This window comes from Oryctolagus cuniculus, chromosome 5, assembly GCF_964237555.1.
Source record: "Oryctolagus cuniculus chromosome 5, mOryCun1.1, whole genome shotgun sequence".
Taxonomy (NCBI): Eukaryota; Metazoa; Chordata; class Mammalia; order Lagomorpha; family Leporidae; genus Oryctolagus; species Oryctolagus cuniculus.
Window position 1 is genome coordinate 88045966 of NC_091436.1, and position 8425 is coordinate 88054390.

Genomic DNA, 8425 nt, shown 5'->3' on the forward strand with positions numbered 1-8425 from the left:
TACCAGGAAGGCCTTAAGAGACTCTTTATACTCAATGTCTAAAATAATTTAGCAAAACCTCTGTATAGTCTGTTCTGCTCATTTAGAGGTACTTTCTCCTCCACATCTCTGCTCCCTGTCTCTACACCCAATTCATCACTTCACAATAGCCTATCCAAGAGATGATGAGCACGAAGATGGTTCTGGCAGGCTTTCCTGGCAAGGTGAAGGTGGAAAAATAATTTAGCTGTTGATGTCAAAGGAATACAGGAGTTCAGAATGATTCTGGTAAGAAGTTAAGGAACTTTAGATTTCCAACTCAGCCTCACAATTTTGGAATAAACTCCCTTACTCCACAAGGAAGGCCTATTTCTTGCCAGTTATTGAAGTTTTTTCCCCCTGTCAATCAATGTCTCTTCCTTGAACATAAGCCATGTGGATTTCATCAGGGCCTCCATTATAAAGGAAACTGTTCTGTTTGGGTTTAAAATATATACAATGTATGTTCTTGTAAAGAGTGACCCTGCTATAGTGTATAAGAAGGGAACTTTATGATCTCCAGTTCTTTTGTTGTTAAAAGTAAAATGGTACAATTGCTGTAAAAAAAAAAAAAAAAAAAAAAAAAAAAAAAAAAAAAAAAAAAACTTAGCACTTAATGTGAAGATGATTTCTGATCTGGTGTTCCATTCAATCACCACGCCTGAGGCCAAACTTGTCCCAGCCCAGCAGGAAGAATAGTGTTCGGTTTCCCCCAAGGTAGCCTAGTTTTTAATGAAAAGTTATTGACTGTTACCATTCTTGGTTTTGAAATTCTTTTTTTTGATATATAGAATGCCAGAATGCCTTCAACCATTCTTTCTGCAGCTCAAAATCCGAGTGAACATCTCCTAAGCCAGGGCACTAATTAGCCCATCTATGAGTCTTTGCATAGTTCTGAGGAGATACTTGTTGCTAATTTAAAGGAACTAGTAGTCTCAATAGATAAATAAATACTTACCAGCAAATATTACCATAAACGTTTATTTATTTATTTATTTATTCACCCACCCCTTATTTCCAAAAGTGACTTAAGGCAGACTTAGCTACACAAAACATTGGCCTTGAGACCATTTCAGTGCACTTTTATTCAATCCAACACAACTGATTTCATAAAAGAATAATTGTTGGTGCTGTCATTTTCCTTTCTTCTTAAAATCAATTCATTTACCTGTTTTATTAAATGTATACCACTTTTTTACATTGTTTATTTTTAAGATGAACAGATTTCATGTGCTTCATACATAGAGATTTAGACATATAGTAAATACTTTCCACCCTAGCCTTCCTCCCTCCTTCTCCCTTTCCCATTCCTCCCTTTAATTTTTTTAAAGATTTTATTTATTTATTTGAAAGCTAGAGTTACAGACAGTGAGAGGGAGAGACAGAGAGAAAGGTCTTCCGTCTGTTGGTTCACTCCCCAATAGGCCACAACAGCTGGAGCTGCACTGATCCAAAGCCGGGAGCCAGGTGTTTCTTCCAGGTCTCCCACGTGGGTGCAGGGGCACAAGCACTTGGGCCATCCTCCACTGCCCTCCCCGGCCACAGCAAAGAGCTGGACTGGAAGAGGAGCAACCAGAACTAGAACCTGGCGCACATAGAAAACACTATGCCTCAACAGTAGAGACAAGGACTGTAAACAATTATCAAATCACAAAATGTCAACTTCACTCATATACATTACATTTTTTTATATTCTATTAGGTACCACTAATCAGGGAAAGCATATGGCATTTGTCTTTTGGGACTGGTTTATTTCACTAAGTATACTAGCTTCTAGTTCCATCCATTTTGTTGCAAACGACAGAATTTCATTCTTTTAATGGGTGAATAGCATTCCATTAACTATTATATATGTATATGTATTATATGTGTATATGTATATATATATATATATTTATCACAATTTCTTTTTTAAACTTATATTTAATAAAAATAAATTTCCAAAGTACAACTTTTGGTTTATAGCAGCTTTTCCCCCCATAACCTCCCTCCTACCCGCAACCACCCCATCTCCTGCTCCCTCTCCCATCCTATTCACATCAAGATTCATTTTCAATTATCTTTATATACAGAAGATCAATTTAGTATATATTAAGTAAAGATTTCAACAGTTTGCACCCACACAGAACGTAAAGTGTAAAATACTGTTTGAATAGTAGTTACAGCATTAATTCACATTGAACAACACATTAAGGACAGAGATCCTACATGGGGAGTAAGTGCACAGTGACTCCTGTTGTTGACTTAACAATTTGACACTCTTGTTTATGGCATCAGTAATCTCCCTAGGCTCTAGTCATGAGTTGCCAAGGTGATGGAAGCCTTTTAAGTTCTCCAACTTCGATCTTATTCCAATAGGGTCATAGTCAAAGTGGAAGTTCTCTCCTCCCTTCAGAGAAAGGCACCTCCTTCTTTGATGGCCCATTCTTTCCACTGGGATCTCACTTGCAGAGATCTTTCTTTTTTTTTTTTTTCATTCATAGCACATTTATTTCAAATATGAACTTACTAAACCACACATTAATAAAAAAGTTAGAATTGCCCATGAGTTCTGCTGTATCCTATCTGCTTTCCAGGAAGATGGGCTGTCTGCAAAGAAAATATAGGGATCATCCTCCTTGTTCAGTTATGGATGGCTACAGTGTCATGTAGGAAATGTAATCTTATGTTCCCTTGATTCACCAGCTCAGGTTCATGAGAAGGCCTTGCTAGGCTGCCAAAAGATATTGCAAACTTTTAACAGTAAAACAAAAAATTTCAAAATGTGCAATACAGAAATGTCAGTTAAATTTCAAAGGATTTCCAACTAGATTCACAGGCAACTTCTCATTAGAATCTTTATGATCTATGAGAGAATGGAGAGACATAGCGTGAGTCTTAAGAGAAAAAAAAATCAGATCTTTCATTTAGGGTTTGGTTTGGTTTGGTTTGGTTTGGTTTTGTCAGAGTGTCTTGGCTTTCCATGCCTAAAATACTCTCATGGGCTCTTCAGCCAGATCCGCATGCCTTAAGGACTGATTCTGAGGCCAGAGTATCACAATTTCTTTATCTAGTCACCAGTTGATTGACATCTGGGTTGATTCCATATCTTAGCTATTGTGAATTGAACTGCAATAAAAATGGGGTACAGATAACTCTTTCATCTGCTGATTTCATTTCACTTGGATAAATTCCAAGGAAAGGAAATCATATGGTAGATCATTTGCTAGATCATATGGTACATGTGCTTTCATGCATCTGAGGTATCACCATACTGTCTTCAACTAGTTTACATTCCTACCAATAGTGGATTAGGTTACCTTTATTCCAGATATCCTCACCAATATTTATTGTTTTTTTTTTATTTGTGACAGCCATTCTGACTGGGGTGAGGTGAAACACCATTGTGGTTTTTATTTGCATTTCCCTGATGACTAGTGACCTCAGAATTTTGTTATGTGTCTGTTGGTCATTTGAATTTCCTCTTTTGAAAAGTCCCTATTCAAGTCATTTGTCCATTTTGTAACTGGATTGCTATTGTTGTTGTTGAGTTTCTGGAGCTCTTTATAGATTCTGCATATTAATATTTTATCAGTTGCATAGCTTGCAAATATTTTTCCCATTATATACCACCTTAAAAATCTTTTAAAAATAAACAATAAACAATCATGCAATAAAAAGTCTCTGTTCTACTCCTGTCCCATATTCATTAGTTCCTTCTTCTTACATTGAACACATCCTAACAGAAACCATTCTTGAGAATTTTCCTATGTATTCTTTGTGAGTTTCCTATACATATTAAATATGCATGCAAATTATATACATGCATGAGTACATGTGTTTGTGTGTATACATATATATATATAATGCATATAAGCAAAAAACTCTTTTTTAGGATACATATTCAGTTGAATACTTTGCTTTTTTCTCACATATGTCTTTTGTAGGTTTCCCTTCAGCACATAAGAGAGTGACATCATTTTTTATAGTTGAATAATATTCCACTATATAGATGTACCCTAATATGTTTAACTATCCTCTTTAAATGGACAACAGGTCATCAAACTAATGTTCATCACCTGATTTTATATAATTTATGCACGTATGTATACCTATTGATAAATTAATTTCCATAAATATTGATTGACACTCATATCAACAGGTAATAGCACAACTGTTTCTCCACAAAATCCCCAATAGTGTAGTATAATCTTGAATTGGGTTGCTGATCTACTTCTTCATTATTTCCAGAAATTTTACAGAGATCAGAATTTTTTGTCTGTAATAAGAATTGTATTTTCCACTATTTTGTTGTTTATCTTTGCTTAAGGAATTGTTCTTGTTTTCTTTTGTACACGTTATAATTAATTTGTCAATCATTCTTTTATGACACATAGCTCTTAAGTAACAGTTACAAAAAGCCTCCCTATTCCTAGATTATAAATGAATGCTGCATATTTTCATCTATTACAATATGATAAGTCTTATGTTTAATTTGCCAATACATTTTAAAGTTTACATAGTGCATGATGTTAAAATTTATAATTTGGCCTGAATTCAACTTTATATTTCTCCATATGGTTACCCTGATGTCCCAACATCATTTAATGAAAAATGCATCTATTATCATTCATTTGAAATGTATCAAAGTTTAATTGTGGAAACTTTAGTAAAATACATATCATCTGGGGAGGATAATCCACTCTTACTGCTGTGTGGAGGTGGGCATTAAGTAGAGCAGTTACATTGCTGCTTGCAAGGCTCACATCACTTATTGGAGAGCCTGGTTAAAAATCTCAGCACCTTCACTTCAGGTCCAATTTCCTGCAAGTAATGGCTCAGGTACTTGGGTCCCTTTTATGCCTATGATTGAGCTGAATGGAGTTTCAGCTTCCTATTTTCATTCTGGCCCATTCCTGGATTTTGAGGGCATTTGGCATGTAAACCAATGGGTGGAATATCTCTCTGTCTCTGTCTCTGTTTCTGTCTTTCAAAATGAAAATAAATTTAAAATATTTCCTAGCTCTTCTTTTATGTTGGACTTTCATTTGAACATAGAATCATTTCAAATTAAAAATATATATGTGCCATGGAGTAGGTGTTTGGTACAGGGGTTAAAGTAATTGCATGGGAAACATAATAATATATGGATTAAGTCCCTTCTACTCTTCTTCTGATCCAGTTTTCTGCTAATGTGCACCTTGAAGACAACAGGTGATGGCTCACATACTGGGTCTTGCCAACTAGATTGAACTGTAGGTTCCTGGCTTCAGCCTAGCCCAGCTCCGGCTGTTGTAGGCATTTGGGAAGTGAACCAGTGGATGGAGGATTTCTGTATGTCTGTCTGCCTCTGCCTCTCTGCCTTTCAAATAAAATGAAAGTAAGTAATAATTTTTAAAATTTGTTGTCATAATTTCTGGAACTATCTGATTAATTCAGCGTGTGTTGACAACTCTATGCTTAGTGAGATTTCCTAAGAACGTGGTGTGTCTGTATTTGTTCATTTCTTCCTTTGTGCCCTTCAGAAGTATTTTAGACTTTGTTCATTTGTTCATTTCTTCCTTTGTGCCCTTCAGAAGTATTTTAGACTTTTCTTTATAAATTCTCCATATTTGTTGGTATGTTTATTTCTAGTAGTTTTTTCTATTTGTTACTATAGTGAATGACATTTTCTATTTTGGTTTCTAAATTCAATGATCATCTATTTTGTACTAGCTGCAATAATAAATACTGAGTATAGCACAAAACAAAATGGAAAATATCCCTGCCCTTGTGACACATATAGCAACAGCAGAGCTACATAAATAAGTAATTAATCCAATAGCCATATAGTTATGCTAGTGATATAGCCCATGTAGGGGATTACTGTGACTGAGAAGAAACAGATATAGTCTAGACTGGAAGGTCAGGTAAGATTTCCACAAACACATGTTACTTTAAATTTGAAGAGATGTGATTCAACTTGTACAATTCGTAAAACCTGAGTAACTTCATATGATCCATTTGTGCTCAGCATGCACACAATTAACTTTATGCCTTTATATATATTTAGTCTGAATCCTTAAAATATTGAAATATTCTCAGAATAAAAATACTGGCTCCATCTATGTAGCAGTGTAACAGCTTAAAAAATGAGTCCTGGAGGTTTTATTTTTGCTTGGCTTTATTTGGTATTTAGCACCAAGACTGCAGAGAAACATATTATCAAGAAAGTGGGAGAAAGATGAAAAAAGAATACAATTTGTGGGGAGCAACTGGGAGCAACTCGGACTAGACTAAGTTACTGGAATTAAGACTTACTCTATGCATCTGCTCTCCCACAATATGGCACTGGGAGAGGAGGAAACAGCTTCTACACAGCTGCCTCCAGTTCAACCAATAAACTGTAGGACCTGCTCCTGATTGGAGGAGAGCAGCGTACTCGGCGTGTGGGTAGCAGAGTTGGGATTGGTGAAAGAGGACTATAAAGGAGGAGAGAGACAACATGCACCAGGAACATCTATCTGAAGGAACACCTGTGCAGCCCCCGAGAGAGCCGGCTGGCGGTGTGCCGCTCCCCTGCAGAAGTGGGGAAAGTGGCTAGGGGGAACCGCCCTTCCACGGAGGTGGGAGGGACGGTAGCCAACCCGGGAAGAACCAGCAGCAAACCCAGGGAGGGCCGAGCAGACAAAAGAACAGCGCAGGGTCCTGTGTCGTTCCTCCACGAAGATGGGGAGCGACATAATGGTGCCGTGACTCGGATAGGAAACCTAGGAGGGAAGAAGCGGGAAGAAGTGGAAAAATACCGGAGAGAGAGACTAGTAAAGAGCCTAGGGAAAAGCCGGACAGAAAAGGTGCTGGAAGAAGCTATCGAAAGCCTAGGCATAGACTCGGATATGGACTGTGGGAAAGAAGTTAGGATTGAAAGCGAAAGTGAAAGCTTTCATAGACTCGGATGCGGACTATGGCGGGGAAGCTAGGAGATTGAAAGCGAAAGTGAAACCTAGAAGAAACTTAGACTCGGATACGGACTGTGGGGAGAAGCCAGGAGAAATGAGAGGGGAATGTTGTTGGAAGAAAAGTTAGGAAACATACCGGGTAGAGAAAAATGTTAGGGAGGATGAAGCCGCGGGGGCAGGCCGAGGCGGAAACGTAAGCTATGTTGGAATTCTTCAAGTCAGCCTGGGGAGCAAAAGGCAAAAAGCTAAAACTAGAGGCAGACACGTGAGCTAGGTTGGAATCTGTCAGATTGGCCCGGGGAGCAAAAGACGGGAAGCCAGACCGAGGGGCGGAGACGTGAGCTAGGTTGAATTCGCCAGGTTAGCCCGGGGAACTTAGACTGAATACCGGTGGCGGAAACGTGAGCTAGGCTGTGTGATTCGCGGAAGCCGCCGCATGAAGAGAGCATGGGGCGTGAATAGATAGGGAACGTGGGGCTAGCGCGAAGGCCGTGGTGCGGGAGCGAAGGGGCGCAGAGACCGCGGAGTGCGTGCGAAGCCGGTAAGCCGCGCAGAGCCGGGAAGCCGCCACGGGGGAGGCACCAAGAAGCAGCCTCGGGGCGGGCGCCGGGAAGCCCCGGGGATAAGAGAAACAGAAGTATAGAAGTAAAATGAGAGAAATAAGAATGCTGGCAGATAGAAGTAAAATAGGAGAAATAGGAATGCCCGGAGAGAGAGAAATAGAGAAAAATAAGGCCTTCCCACAACACGACAATGAGAGAGCTCGGATTCGGTCTGCCTGATTAGTGACGATAAGCACCTGTGGGCGGCTGCAGGTCACCGAAGACAGGCACGTTATCAACACCAATAAGTCTCCCCACAATACGGCAATGAGAAGGCTTGGATTCGGTTTGCCTGATTGGTAGGGCTTGTAAGCACCTGCAGGCAGTTCTAGCAGAGCAGAGCATGCGCTGCAGGGCACCGAACACAGGCACGCATCAGCGCCTAAAAACCTCCTCACAACATGGCAAAGAGAGGACCCGGATTCGGTTTGCCTGATTGATAGGGCTTGTAAGCACCTGTGGGCAACTCTAGCAAGCAGAGCAGAGTGTGTGCTGCGGGGCACCGAAGACAGGCGCGTATCAACGCCAAAAAATAAAAAGAAAGGGGGATCTGTGGGGAGCAACTGGGAGCAACTCGGACTAGACTAAGTTACTGGAATTAAGACTTATTCTATGCATCTGCTCTCCCACAATATGGCACTGGGAGAGGAGGAAACAGCTTCTACACAGCTGCCTCCAGTTCAACCAATAAACTGTAGGACCTGCTCCTGATTGGAGGAGAGCAGCGTACTCGGCGTGTGGGTAGCAGAGTTGGGATTGGTGAAAGAGGACTATAAAGGAGAAGAGAGACAACATGCACCAGGAACATCTATCTGAAGGAACACCTGTGCAGCCCCCGAGAGAGCCGGCCGGTGGTGTGCCGCTCCCCTGCAGAAGTGGGGAAAGTGG